Source organism: Centruroides sculpturatus, unplaced genomic scaffold (genome assembly GCF_000671375.1).
Source record: "Centruroides sculpturatus isolate CEXI.00-Female unplaced genomic scaffold, Cexi_2.0 scaffold998, whole genome shotgun sequence".
Lineage (NCBI taxonomy): Eukaryota > Metazoa > Arthropoda > Arachnida > Scorpiones > Buthidae > Centruroides > Centruroides sculpturatus.
Window position 1 is genome coordinate 93,909 of NW_019385351.1, and position 13,062 is coordinate 106,970.

Below are 13,062 nucleotides of genomic sequence, written 5' to 3' on the forward strand. Positions count from 1 at the left end.
ATTACAACTTACGTATTTACGGTGTGCGCGCAATGTAAGATCCTTTCTGTCAACCACGCGTAGCGATAGTAAAACCGTATTACCATGTCACAGAATATTCGCCTCCAGCTCCGACAGAGAGTTCGTAGACACCGATAAACACGATCTTTCCAATAACCTTACGACTAACAGCGCCAATACTTCTCCTGGTGCTGAACATTTTAATTAATATCCTTTTATAAATCTCTTCCCCGTGATCTGCATTGCATGTGTACCGAGTTTAATTTGATTCGGCTCAGTAGAGCCGAACCCGGGCGTACCTCGGTAATATCAATTTAAATCTAGCCAGCTTGTATAAAATAGCAGGATAAGTTTTTAAGAAGAAAAATTTCAGACTATTGGTTAAAAGAACTGTATCAACAAACTGGACAAAGATATCTAAAATAAAAACATAATTACATATATATATTGTAGTTAAATATGATTTTATGAAATTACAAACGTCGATGGTAAAGATAATTTTGCTTTATGATACCGTTCTATCTTTAATAAAGTCGATCAATATTTTTAAAACGAAAGAAAATCGATGCCCTCTATTATCGTAATTGTTCAAATAAGAATAAATATCTAAAATAATCCCTCTTATTTTCCGCTAGTTTAGATAAATAGTAATTACTATAATAATTTACTAAATTGAAGAGTACTAAAAATTGTTATACACGTAATTTCATTTGTAATTATTTATAGTCACGATACACTAAACGAAAACAATACTAAAGGAATTAATACGTGTGCCCTACTTTTGTGTATTCATTCAAGATGAAATCAATGTATATTAAAAAGATATAGGAAACAATATGAAGTATATTTGCATGTGCCGTAAACGTAAAGGGCAAAAATAGCCTTTATGTTTATCAAAAAATTCGATTCGAATGACAATTACCGGGAATAGATGTATTTTCCACGTAAAACAATACAGTATTTTATTTTTAATTTTTCAGTAGAGAATATGGTTAGGGAGTGTTTCTGTGTATGTGTGTAGAATTTTGAGGCTTCAGTTTTTGGCGGACAAAAGTCCAGAAACAAAAATGAACTCCATTGTGTTTAATTTCATAAACAAATGCGTTCGGTAGCTGTTGAAATATCGTTTATTTAGTTTATGGGTTCGAAAGAATCGCTTCTGAGTGAACGGAATAATTGGGCTGCAATTTGAAAAAACCGTAGACCTATAACCCTCTGTCCGCGCTTCCTCAATCTGGAGAATAGAGTTAGATATATGAAAGCCGACAGTACGTATGTAAAGACTAGATATAGGAAGTTCAGATTAGCTATATAAGAACTTCCGATGCAACACGGAAGTGACGTTATTTCAATTAAAAAATGTCTCCTAAAAGGGGTTAGTTAGACTATAGAACGACTCAATTGTTAACTGGAAAAGTATTACGTACAGGGGAGAGCCACTATTAACTTGAGGTGGCGAATTGCAGCCCTGCATTGTGACGAAGTCGCAACATATAATTCCTCGTATTTTTATTTGAAATTATATTTCATTCCCATAGAGACAGCGGAAGTAAACAAAACTTAATATACCATGCATGATATTTACATACCGAACGGGAAAATTTCTTATCATTCAGAGAAATCCTATGGAAAATTACTCTTTTTATTGTTTGTCTCACTTTTCGGTAATGAAGGTTAAAGTCTGCCATCATCACTTAAGACGATTTCTGCAAACTTTCCAATATTTTCCCGAATAATATTGTACTTTGGTAAATATTAGCAATTATAACACGTANCTGAAACAGGTCGTATGTTTTATAACGATTTTTGTGAGCTCTCTCTCGATCGCGACTAGGGTATAATATAAGTATAGCTATCTTCCGATTTGTATATTATTTGTAGTAGTTCTGTCTCTCGTTTATCCACATTTTGTATGAGTTTATTTTCTTGTTTTATTAAATTTATTATTTCGTTTTAATTAAAACGTCTCTTAATTGTGTGACCGAATCAGATCGAATAGGCGTGTTAATCCGCGTGTAAAACAATTGATTAACTGGTGTCGGGACCCTGACATTCGGGATAAAGACTTCGCTGTCTTGAATCCCCTTTTACCTAAATATTACAGCCCTCCCGGTCAAACGAATCTTGACATAAGATCGGATCTCTCGATCCGAAACTCGGAGAACTATTCTCGCGGACTAGTGCCGATTAAGTGTTACACGAGTATTACCTACTCCGTAACCCCGGCTGATCTCACAATATTTAGAATGGAATTTCAGAGTGGACATAGGCTGTATATTATTCCGTTAAACATTTATATAAATTAAAAGATATAATCTAGGTTAAGGCTTTTGTGTCCAACAGATCGCGCTACGAGTACGACGCTCTAAATTTGCTTTTCTGTGAGGCATTATGATTTTCTGTGAAAATGAACTAAAGCAGATCATCTTCTATCTATCTATATAAATAAAAAATGTACTGTTCGTTTGTTCCTACCGATTCCTTTGAAATTTTGACACAACGCTGCACTCGAATACGCAAGTGTTTTTATATAATATACATGTCGATATTCCCCCCGCGTGGGAGAGAGACAGGATTAAGGCTTACCGTAAAGAACTTGGCTTCCATTATACTATTTTAGATGCGGTTTTTTTGCGTTTTTGATTGCGTTTTAATAGCGTATGTCACTACACTAATGTACAATATGAGAATGTACACTAAGAAGGGATTTTTCGAAAAATTCCCCCCACGGGGGAAGTGTTAAACATTTATAATAGATACATTTGAACCACAACAACGCGTGGCGGGGTCTGCTAGTATTAAAATAAAATGAAATACTTCATATTTACAAAACGAAAACATAAGTAAAATATTTATTTTAAATTATTTGCTACAGTATCTTCTATCATTACGTTATGGTCATATCCATTTTTGATTAAACTGCTTTATTAGCATTAAAGTGAATTACAGCATGCAATTATGCTAAGAAGCTATTTGTAGTTGAATGTCTGTATTTCTATTTTACTTGATCTTATTTCCCTTTTAGAAATCTCTTTATAACTGAATAAACCTTATTTTATTGAACATTTTTATTGAACGTGTGTCATAACATTTTGCATAAAGGTTTCTGCTTACGAAGAAATTCAGCAGCTTGTTGCATAATTCTCGTGACTTCACCAGGAAAATTTGCAAAATGCTCTTTTATTAGACCGCATTTGTCAAAAGTTATGTAGCTTCACGCTTCGCTTCTCTTTGCAAAATTTTCTAGGACAAATCCAAATTTTATAGATGTGTATTTTTATTTAATTTTTGCTTGTAATCATCTAAATTAAAGCTTGTTTGTGGCATCGTCTGCAATGAGATTTTATCTATATACATAAATGAGGAAGTTTGTTTGTTCCTTATACACTTCGTTCGTCCAATTGCTACGAAGTGCTTCTAACTTACATCATTTCATACATCCCGCTCCAAATTATCAATTAAATTTCTATACAGCGATTAATTTCTGTCTACATTTGATTGCTTGCTTTACATGTAACGAAATATATTGGAAAAAAATGTAATAGAATAATAAACTAAATATAATTCTTACAAAAAAGGATATAGTTTAAAATATATATTAAATCCCACTTTACACCATATAAGACACATGACATCCCCCTCTATCTCCCCTCTTCCTAAACGTTTAACAACCAAAATATAATAACATCCTTACACACAGGTTAATATGCCAAATTTTGTTTTTTAATCTCTTTCCCATTCTGATATATATTGAGATAAAAACAAAATAGACATATAGACATAGCCTACACAGACACATAAATACATATCCAAGAAAATATTTATCCGTTTTTTCAAGTTCAAGAGTCTGAAAACATTGAGATTTGCGAAAATCATGGAGGGTCAAATTTTACTCGAGTGCAATACTTTTCCGTGTTACATACGCAACAGCCGCGGTAAGTAACGATCCAACATTATTAAGTTATTATTTAAAACTGTGGTTCTTAACTTGTAATCCATGGACCACTGGTGGTCCCTGAAAGCACCCGAAGTGGTCCGTGAAGTTATCCCAAAATTATTAAATAAATGATGACGAGTTGATGACAATGCGCGGTATGTCAAGGTTAGAGCCGCTAGCGGACTGGGCTGGGGCATGGTGTGTGGTCAGAAAATATGAAACTGGAAGTCACTAGCAATAAATTTGCATTTGAAGATAAAATCAGTGCGTTTATCGCTAAAATCGACCTATGGATCAGCAAAGTCGAAAGAGAGAATTTTTCTGCGTTTGATACATTGAACCCAATTATTGATTGACAGTGTGCCGAGATTAAAGGACAAATACAAAAGAACATTACATTCCATTTGCAAAGCTTGAAAAATGAATTTAATCGCTATTTTCCTGACTGCAAGGACAAAGGTATTCGGAAACTGATTTGCAATCCTTTCATAGTCAACATTTCTGAGGTGCCGGATGAAATACAAGAAGAGTTAATTGAAATGCAACATGATAGTAACTGCAAGGATACATTCGAGACAGGAATTAATCTTAAAGATTTTTGGAGCCAAAAAGCTATTGCTTTCCCTAAAATTCGAGAAATTGCTTTACAGTACCTAACTTTATTTTCAACCACATATTTATGCGAGCAAGGATTCTCAGTGCTTTTGATAATTAAAAATAAACATCGAAATCGGTTGGATGCCAGTGCCGACATGCATTTCCTTTGAGTAGCACTGAACCAAGAATTCAGCAGTTGGTAAACAGTATGCAGTCACAAAAATCGCACTAAAATAATATAATTAATGTAACACTTTCGCAAATAATATAATACTCTTCGTTCTGAATAATTTTCTACGTGTTTAATTTATAGAACAACCTTATAAGAACCTATATTACTGCCAAATAGCTCGTGGTCCATGACAAGACAAAAATTTTCATAAATGGACCCTCATCACTAAAAGGTTAAGAACCACTGATTTAAAATATTGACAGACAAGGATATAATCAAGGAAACACTGTATATACAATGTGAATTTATCTGAATATCTTACAGGTAACGAATAATGAAACTTGAACNCCCTCATCACTAAAAGGTTAAGAACCACTGATTTAAAATATTGACAGACAAGGATATAATCAAGGAAACACTGTATATACAATGTGAATTTATCTGAATATCTTACAGGTAATATAATAATGAAACTTGAACTGCTTCATAGATTACAGTAGATATAGAATTAATAACGTGAGAACGAATTTCTCAATTCCGTTACCGTAAACGCTAGGTTATATATTACATAAAATTTTACACAATTAAAAAATTTTATATGTTCTGCCAATTTGTATCAAACGTAAATAGTGTTGATGAAAAATGTAATTTTGTGAGTATGAAGGAATACTACAATTACTGCTTGTATTTGGGTAAAATATAAAATATTTGTGCTTTTATAGCTTCAAAATGGTCATCCGTAACTTACACATTAAACTTTATAACTTAGTATGAACTTTATACTAGTGATACGACTAAACAGGCATTTGACATTGACCGGTATCGACACCCTCGGGATTTGGCAGCCCGCGTGCATGCATACACTGCAGGACCGTCTCTGATCGCAATCATTAGCCACTGGTAGGGAGCTATTTGACTAAGTGGATTGTTTTAAGATTTAAAAAGTAAAGAATATTTTATGTTATTTTTATGTACGTTTCTTTATAAAGCTACTAGTAGCCCGGGACGCCCCCTAGTGAGCGTTATTTAGAAATTTCCATAAGGCACGGTTCCTTTGACTTTTTTGTTCCTATCAATACGCTGTACAATTCCGTTAAAGTTCCAATGGTAAGATTTACCCTCCGAATGAAGGAGTGGCAACCCTCCAAACTGTAGCCTCCCTGTGCGAACAATAAAGTCAAAGGAACCATACCCCTACTCGCGACCCTTCGCGAGATATAAGCCGCGTGAAAATTCTCCTACGTCATTTCCGGTAACGTGACATCGTGGTCAAAAGGGAGCCTACCGCGCAAAAAAAAATTAACGCGCATTCGCCCACACTCGAGGGGGGGTCGCCGACCCGCTCATTCGCAGGGTAAATTGTGGAAAACAGGCGGTCACATGACCCGTAGAATAATTTTCGGAGGGCTATATCTCGGGAAGGGTCGCGCGTAGGGATATGGTTCATTAGACATTTATTGTTCGCACAAAGGGGGGTCGCCACCCCTTCATTCGGAGGGTAAATCTTACCGTCCCAATCGCGTCATACAGATCTATATTTCTATCTATTAAACATTCCATAAACACTTTAAAATAGTTTAATTTGTTTATTTACCTTCGGTTGTAAACCTCGATTTTAAATGTATCCGCCATTTTTTTCAACAAATTTCTCGTGAGTCAATGAGCGACGTTCATTGACTTGTGAGTCACGGGATGTTGTAAATGTGCGGCGCAAGGTTAATCAAGGCATATAATAAGGCAAGGCAAGGCACATAATAATTATTTATACCACTCCGTGGTATAAATAATAAATTCCTATTACAAATAAATATAATTTATTGTTAATTTAAAATCTTCGCTAGGGCGCCTCTAGTGACCGTTTTTGGCATCCGTTACGCGGATAGACAACAGATATCCGTTGAATGGGTTATATATATAGATATTTAATTATAAATTTCTTTAAAAGTATATTCGTACAATTGAAGATATTAAAAATGCATTTAGAGAAGTTTACTGTTTTTACTGGCTTATCGAACAAACGAATACGAATTACTGACCAGACCATTACTGACGCGCAATTAACTGATGCCCTGGAAGTCGGCTTCTTACAGAAACACAGCTTCCAATGTCAAATGACACGGCACGCCAGTCTTACATATTACAATTTTCTTGTATTCGAACATTTCTTTTATAATATGTAGCCATGTTTCCCACGTATTACAAACGTTTGTCGATTACACAAATATTTATTTATTTTAAACAATGTTCTTTCTATTTTCGCAATACTAGACTTGCGTTTTTCAATAATTTTTTTCATTTTTTGAAAACCTGTCTGATAATTTTGAAACTTTTCTCTTAATTCAGAATCATGCCTTAACTTAAAATGACTACTTTATTTTCTAAATCATTTTTTTTTTCTGCAATCCTTTGCTTAAAAAGACAAAGAAAATGTAATTAAAACTAAAAGTATGTTTTACCTTTTTCCATTTAGCTGTGACATTATCCATCCATATTTCACAATTAATTAAATTTGTTTTTTCTTCTATAATTTCGAATGCAATGTTATCTTTCTCTTCAACAAGAAAAGTCTAAATTAAAATTAGAAAAACGTTATTGTTGTTAATGACAGTTTGTACACGGCTGCAAAATGGACAAAGCAGTTCAGACAGTAGGCTAATACTCTCAGAAATCCAAATCTGTGGATGCAATGGAGAAACTCAAAAAATATTTTCAAAACAAATTTTAAAGATGTACAACATCCTTCTGATATTTTTAATACTTCTACATAAATATCAAGACTATTATGTAGTGTGTGTATTAGAGTGACCCTTCAACCCGGTAATTTACTAATATAAATAAAAGTTGGATTCCCTGCTGAGAAACTTTAATAAAATTTCAATTTTGTGTTCCGTTGGATTTTACGTTATTGTGCGAAATTTAGCATAAAAGCTAAAAATGGCAACCTTTGTACTCACGTACCGGTACAATACCGATTGAGTAATAATTACCAATTATTTTAAATCGAAAACAGTTAATCAGAATTAAATTTCATACTAATTATGTGAGGACGGAAGTAAGTCAACGAAGAGGTCCGAATATGGACTATCAATCGAGAAATAAAAAAAATCTCCTTTTACAACTTGAGAGAAATTAAAGATCTCGATTAAACAATGGAAGTTTTTTTTATTTATTTAAACAACAGAAAAGACTAAAGACGAGAGAAACATGGCTGGAGTCATATTTAGTCGCGAAACTGACCTTTCCCGTGCCCTCCGATCGGTTTCGAATTGTCACCAGGTGACGAGTTGGGACCAATGAAAAGGCGGCTTTAGGGAAAACACTTATAAAACTGCACGTTTCAAGGACGGGAAGTTCTTGGTTCAAAGTGCTCCCCTCCTGGATTTTGAGCTCCTGTCCAACAACGAAGACTTGTTCGACATCCCAAGATTCGTTTTCTCTAGCCGTCCCGTCAAAATTCGCCCAGATACAACTGGTCATCTCTGCAAGTTGTGCTGTTTGCCCCGGGGCCGTCACTCCCCTCACCTTGGCTGGAAGAAACGAAACGATCGCAGGAACATTTCTCACAATTCCAGAAATTCTTTATTTCCGTAATATTACTAACACAATAACTACTAACTTCAAATGAAAAACAAACCATTTTAATAAAATCTCAAAACAAATTTCAAAGAAATATATTAATGAAATTGGGAATTATCTTATTCCTTCCAAGTGTGAAACTTTTAAATTTATATTAATTAAGATTCTGTCTACTATGGCTTCTGATGTGAGCATTCAAACTGGATTTACGAGAGAACTTTCGTAAACAATAATCTCACTTAAATGGCTTTTCTCCCGTGTGAATGCGAAGATGCCTCGTCAGATCTTGCCTTTCTGTAAAGCTTCGCTTGCAGTGGTCGCAGGTAAAAGGTTTGTGTCCGATATGAAACCTTAGATGCCTTCGTAAATTGGAAGCGTGGATGAATCTTTTATCACATAACTGGCAACAGAATGGCTTTTCTCCCGTGTGAATTCTCCTATGCTTTTCAAAGTTTGACTTCCTGCAAAATTCTTTCCCGCAATTTTCACAGACAAACTTCTTTTTCCTCTTCTTTAGACTTTGGCTGGCGAAACCTACGAGACACCAAATATTAAACTTCAATGTTAACGTTTAAAAGTAATTGATTATTATTAAGTATTGCAAAGAAACGCAGAAACAATTACTTCTGCGTTTCTTGGCAGCAATTGCTTTACAATATCTTAAAAAATAAATCTAAGTTTAATCAATATGAATAAGATTTGACAGAAACAACTCCGTGTTTGCTTTCGGAAAAAGTTCAAAACAATTGTTTATAACAGTATTTTCAGTTGTCAAAAACTGTTCAAAAAGTTTATTAATCAACACAATCTTCACAGTATATTTGGTAAAAGGTAAACATTTTTCATTTCAAATCCATTTCTTCACAAGTAAATATTCATTTCTTTCTTCTAAACTTGTCCGAAACTTTTCAAGAGAAATGTTGGGCGCCTCCGAGATATATCTTAAAGAAAAATGTACAAATTAGTAAGAGATAATGTTTAATTTTCCTGTCAATTAAACAATATTTGAAATCCTTAACACGAGTAAATTTTAAATATACAAACGATCTTTCGCAATACTTAAACGAGTGTTGCGAAATCTGAGAAATAAATGAGGTCCAGTTGTTGATGCTTTCATTAATTAGTCAAAACAAAATAATATCGCCATCTCAGATTTTCGGTAAGTTAACACCAAGTGCCTACTTCTCTGATGCAAAGAAATACGATTGATCCTACGATAACGCCAAAACGTAAATCACCACCTTTCAGTCACGTCCTGAGGTACAGAAAAAACGGAAATTTTGGATTATTTCCTACTTTAAATTCACTAAATTCTGTGAATTTATGTAATTTATTTATATATTCACTAGATTATCGAATAAAATAGTACGTAATTCGAATGACAAACGAATATTTATTTGGAAGCATCCCATTTCTTGTACTTGTGTTTGTTAACATCACTTTCTTTTCTTCCAATTAAAGTTCATTTTTTAATTACACAACTCTACATTTTTGCTTTTTTAAACTTAAAAATCTTCAATTTTCAATCTCAGTCCTAAACATCGACATCACTTCTTACATGAAATCTTTTACAAACAATTTCATCCGAAGCGTTCATGAAATATATTTAATATTAAAAATTGTTGTCATTAAACAATGAAAACATTTATTATATCTAAAGGATTAATTGAGAGAAAACAGTTTAAAGCCAGAAATGAAAACTTGTTGTCCTTAAACTGTCCAATTAAATTATCTTTACCCTTATTTGCATAAACTATTTTTTAATTTTCATATTATAATCGCGACATTAATTAAATTTTCGTAAACTATAACACATTTATTTTTAATTATTAGTGAAACTTGTCTATAACGGACCCCACGGGACCGAACACCTCTTCCGTACTAGACAGGTTTCATCTATATATACCGGTTACCTGCTATAGGTACCCCTCGATTAATGCGATTAATAAATTTCTCGGTGTTACCGCGTATATCAGAATCGCGTTAATCAAATACATTGGTACCTCGGTACTCGATCACCACCCGCTACAACAGATTTTTGATTTGTTAAAAATTCACCAGTTATTTGAGGGTCGTACGTTTCGTACTTTTTAGTTCAAAATTTCGCGAACGAAACTTTCAAAACCACGTTTGAGACGTTCGGAATTTAGAAGCATCTTCCCCATACACCGTACGGATACTTTTTACCGTTTATACAGCGGAATATCCTTTACGAAACTTAAAAAGCATGCATAATGTGCTCGATGTGCATTTTATCCGCAGACGAAATGTAATGGAAAAAGTTTAAAATAAGCTTCGAAACAAAGGATACAATCTCACATGAGGAACAAATGTGTTAAATTTTAAAACTTGTATGTAATTACATTACTTGTTTGTGTTAATAAAAATACGCGAAAACGTTCGGTTTAAATCCTAATAAAATTGCTGTAATATTAGTCGTATAAATAAAGTATTTTGCTATTCTGTATGCGTATTTTTGACTTTTTTAATGATTTTTACATGCTAGGATTGAAAACTTCTCGTTAAATTCGTGTTACATCGGATAAAGGTACCCATTTTTTCGTTATACGGCCCGATTTTCCTTTCCGTTTCCGCGTTAGACAGCTTCCGCTATATACGGGTTAATCAGACGGTAATTTAATTATAGAATATATGCACTACTGTTATAAATATTACCGTTTAAGTGTAATTTTAATTCATTCATTCATTTAAAAAATTTATAAAATTCCGCAAAAAAGACCCACCGAAACAAAATGGAGGCCAGCCAGAAATTTGAAAAAAAACAACGTCCATTCGGCTTAATTAATAGGTTCTAAACTTTTTTTTAATTTTACTGATAAATAGTGTTTTAAACGTAATTAAAATAAAAAGAAATTACATTATTAATTTGTTTACGAGACATTTGCTTTAAAAAGAACCTACCTTTCCTCCATTTTAAACCTTCGCCTTTGGATAATTCGTTGGATTCAAACGGTCGTCCACCCGCGATAATCTCGAAGACTTCGAGAATATTTTTTCAATTTTAAATTATAAGTTCGAGTAAATATAAATTTTAAAGTTTGTTTCAAAAATAAATAAATAATAATTTTAAATGTTATCATTAATATAATATCATCAAATTATAAATAATGCGTCGAACGGAAGTGACGTCGAAAAAGATTTATAAAACGACAAAGCAAAGTCATTTATAAAAGTGTTAATGATTACGTTTATTTTATATTAATTAATGTGAGAATCTGGAGTTGAAAGATTACGTTATTGACAAATTTATTTTAAATAATTGTTAAAACTTTGATAGAAATTTTATGTCACGAGATTTAGAAAGCTGGAAAAGAAACTTATTATAAGATTTTTTTATGTAAACAAATCGTATGAAGTCTTTCGGACGTTAAAGTTTGTAACTTCGATGACGTGCGGGGCCATCACTACCTGTCAGAGAGTTAAAAATTCGATTCGTGAATATATCCGTGTTATCAAATATAAATATAAGTCAGCTGTTGCTTTACATTGTAACTCCTCAAATTGTGAAATTATTACAAATAGTGTAGAAATCCTAATAAAAGAAAATAATTTAATTTTAAGAAAGTTAAAGGAACATTTAGAAATTAATAAAATTCCTAGAACACAAAAAACAAATCTTAATTAAGGCCTTGAAATTTCGACAGTTTGAGACACAATACTTTTTAATAGGTACAGCTCATCTTTTATCCCTGTGTTAATATAAGTTCAAATATCTTACCTTTTAGCATGGTTTGTGTGAAGTTGGGACGTCTAATAATCTTTTTATTTAATTAATATCTTTTTAATTTATCTTTCTATTCATTAAATATTAATTTATTTTAAACCACTTTAGTTTTAATCTTTATACATTCGGAATCCAAATGATTATTTTTACGTATAAATTTTTAAAGTTATTGCTGTTTTAATTTTGCATTTTTCTATTCAACTTTAATTACGTTTCACCTTTGTGTTTTAGGTTTTATTTCTTGTGTTATATTGTAATTCATCCAATAACAACGTATCATTGCTTGTTGATTACCTTATTTGTCTACATTCTCTGTACATAAAATATACATTTTTATAAAATTATTTTGTAATTAATTTTAATGATTAATTATACTGATGTTCTAATGTTAAATCGGGCCAGACTGATGAGGAGCAATAGCCCGAAATGCATTTCGGACAAACCAAAAGACAATAAAGATACTTCTTAGACGGTGAATGACTCGACTCCTTGTATGATTTCATCCCGCTAGAGTATCACAATATTTGTGTATGTACTCGTTTTATATATAAAAAAATCTGTATTCTAATACTCATATTTTAGATGCTGTTCAATTATTTAGAAAATCGAGTCGACGAGTTATTAATTTTACGACGAGTAACTTTTACATTCTCACTTATGGCCAAGTCTTTCCCAAGTGTAAAGACTATCGTAGTTAAATGATCAGAAATTGTCTTGATGAATAAGAAACTCGGACTCGCTGACATTTGTTAGGCCATAGTCCATCATATAACTTTATAACTCGTATTTCTATGTATAAATAATTCAATACCTGCGTGTTTATTACGTTGCCTTTCTGTTTTCTCTATATCAGGGGTGGCCAACTTTTGTACATAAGATATACTTTTTATTTTAAAAATGTGTCGCGATCGACTTGTTGTCGTAGGCATAGTCTAAGTGGCGAGGGGAGGACGCGTAGGTCCGATCTCACTACAGTTGCGTTTGCGCGTTACGTCCACGCGTTGCGTTCGGTTACAAGTGTAACACGTTAAGTCA

At 32.9% G+C, this 13,062-nt stretch overlaps 1 long non-coding RNA gene across 1 annotated transcript; it reads right to left on the reverse strand.

Annotated features, from left to right (window-relative positions):
- Window positions 1-8,675: 8,675 nt before the first annotated feature.
- LOC111637979 lies at window positions 8,676-11,291 on the reverse strand. Its single transcript, XR_002758772.1, has 3 exons — window positions 11,205-11,291; window positions 8,907-9,537; window positions 8,676-8,816 (listed from the first exon to the last, which is right to left on the reverse strand). It is a non-coding gene; the product is annotated as an uncharacterized LOC111637979 (long non-coding RNA).
- Window positions 11,292-13,062: the final 1,771 nt, after the last annotated feature.